The following is a 3,248-nucleotide window of genomic DNA, read 5'->3' on the forward strand; positions in this document are numbered from 1 at the left end:
TCAGAGGCTGAGTTGCTGGGTACTGCGGACCTGTTTTATTCTCCTACGGATTCTGGTAATGTTCTTGTGGTAATACCCATGTGGTCCCACCTGTTCTACCTGTTGACACACTGCCTGGAAGGGGCTGGGGAAAGGTGAGGATGCTTATGCTCTTTGTGCCCTGAGTAAGCTGGCCTGTAAATAACACTCTTGTACTAGTATTCCCTGGGATCACCTCTCCAAGGGATACTTGAAGCAGATGCTGTTGGTGCCCTGCACAGGTCCCCTTGACGGGCTGCTGAGCATGTTGACTGTTAACAGCTCATAGGTGCACCCATCTCAGGATTGCCCTTGGCTAACAGAAGCTGGCTAGCCCAGCGGTTCCTAAGAGGTTCCATTCTGTTTCTTCCAGGAAATAAAACAATTCCTCAAGGAGCCTGATCCCTTATAATGAAGGATGATATTTACAAACCAAGTCTGGGTACTGGGAATGCTCATTTCTCCTGGAGAGTGACTGCTTCTGGACTCTCTCGGTGGACAGAGCTGGGAACTCTATGTATGGAGAGTACTCATGCATACATACACACATACTTACATACCTCTATTCATGTCTGACTCTATCTTTATACATATTTTTAAAAACACCCAGGAGTTTTATCATTAACTCCAACTCTGATCCAGCACCACAGGGTTCATTTTCACCTTTACCTCCTTTCCTTTTTGTAACTTCCCAGACAGTGAGAAACATTGCTCTTGTTCTCTAGAGTATGATTACTTATTTCTTCAACCCTAGTACACGTATAAAGTAGTTTCAGAATTGCTAATCCATACACCTCTGAGAAATGAATTTACCTACCAGAGTACAGTGTTTGTGGACAGTTCTTTTTGTCTTTAGCTTTCAGTTTCCATCAAAACACTGCTTTCCAGAGTTATTTCGGTGGCTCCTTACTTTTTCGATCCCTTCAGTGTGGTTATGTAAATTATTTGTAACACAGTTAGATTCCTTTGTCATAGTCAGCATTCTGGTCTTGGTACTCTGGCCGGGTGTCAAGCCAGAGCCTCTGAGGTGGGAGAGCCGAGTTCAGGACAATGGTCGACCAAAGGCCTCCCGGTCCCACGTAATATCAAACGGTGAAAGCTCTCCCAGAGATCTCCATCTCAATGCTAAGACCCATCTCCTCTCAACGACAGGCAAGCTACAGTGCTGGACACCCTATGCCAAACAACTAGCAAGACAGGAACACAACCCCATCCATTAGCAGAGAGACTGCTTAAAATCATAATAAGTTCACAGACATCCCAAAACACACCACCGGATGTGGTCCTGCGCACCAGAAAGACAAGATCCAGCCTCATCCACCAGAACACAGGCACTAGTCCCCTCCACCAGGAAGCCTACACAACCCACTGAACCACCTTACCCATTGGGAGCAGACACCAAAAACAACGGGAACTACGAACCCACAGCCTGCAAAAAGGAGACCCCCAAACACAGTAAGTTAAGCAAAGTGAGAAGACAGAAATACACAGCAGATGAAGGAGCAAGGTAAAAACCCACCAGACCAAACAAATGAAGAGGTAATAGGCAGTCTATCTGAAAAAGAATTCAGAGTAATGATAGTAAAGATGATCCAAAATCTTGGAAATAGAATGGAGAAAATACAAGAAACGTTTAACAAGGACATAGAAGAACTAAAGAGCAACCAAACAATGATGAACAACTTGATAAATGAAATTACAAATTCTCTAGAATGAATCAATAGCAGGATAACTGAGGCAGAAGAATGGATAAGTGACCTAGAAGATAAAATAGTGGAAATAACTACCACAGAGCAGAATAAAGGAAAAAGAATTGAGGACAATCTCAGAAAGCTCTGGGACAACATTAAGTGAACCAACATTTGAATTATAGGGGTCCCAGAAGAAGAAGAGGAAAAAAAAGGGACTGAGAAAGTATTTGAAGATATTATGGCTGAAAACTTCTCTACTATGGGTAAGGAAATAGTCAATCAAGTCCAGGAGGCACAGAGAGTCCCATACAGGAAAAATCCAAGGAGAAACACGCCAAGACACATACTAATCAAACTACCAAAAATTAAACACACACAAGACATATTAAGAGCAGCAAGGGAAAAGCAACAAATAAAATACAAGGGAATCTCCATAACGTTAACAGCTGACCTTTCAGCAGAAACTCTGCAACCCAGAAGGGAGTGGCAGGACATATTTAAAGTGATGAAAGGGAAAAACCTACAACCAAGATTACTCTGCCCAGCAAGGATCTCATTCAGATTCGATGGAGAAATTAAAACCTTTACAGACAAGCAAAAGCCAAGAGAATTCAGCACCACCAAAAGAGCTTTACAACAAATGCTAAAGGAACTTCTCTAGGCAGGAAACACAGAGAAGGAAAAGATTACAATAACAAACCCAAAACAATTAAGAAAATGGTAATAGGAACATACATATTGATAACTACCTTAAATGTAAATGGATTAAATGCTCCAACCTAAAGACATAGACGGGCTGAGTGGATACAAAAGCAAACCCATATATATGCTGTCTACAAGAGACCCACTTCAGACCTAGGGACACATACAGACTGAAAGTGGGGGGCATGGAAAAAGATATTCCATGCAAAAGGAAATCAAAATAAAGCTGGAGTAGCAATTCTCATATCAGACAAAATAGACTTTAAAATAAAGCCTATTACAAGAGACAGAAAAGGACACTACATAATGATCAAGGGATCAATCCAAGCAGAAGATATAACAATTGTAAATATTTATGCACCTAACAAAGAAGCCCCTCAATGCATAAGGCAAATGCTAACAGCCATAAAAGGGGAAATCAACAGTAACACAATCATAGTAGGGGACTTGAACACCCCACTTTCACCAATGGACAGATCATCCAAAATGAAAATAAATAAGGAAACACAAGCTTTAAATGATACATTCAACAGGATGGACTTAATTGATGTTTATAGGACATTTCATCGAAAAACAGGAGATTACACTTTCTTCTCAAGTGCTCATGGAACATTCTCCAGGATAGATCATATCTTGGGTCACAAGTCAAGCCTTGGTAAATTTAAGAAAATTGAAATCGTATCAAGTATCTTTTGCGACCACAACGCTATGAGACTGGATATCAATTACAGAAAAAATCTGTAAAAAATACAAACGCATGGAGGCTAAGCAATACACTAGTAAATAACCAAGAGATCACTAAAGAAATCAAAAAGGAAATCAAAAAATACCTAGAAA

Source organism: Physeter macrocephalus, chromosome 14, assembly GCF_002837175.3.
Source record: "Physeter macrocephalus isolate SW-GA chromosome 14, ASM283717v5, whole genome shotgun sequence".
NCBI lineage: Eukaryota > Metazoa > Chordata > Mammalia > Artiodactyla > Physeteridae > Physeter > Physeter macrocephalus.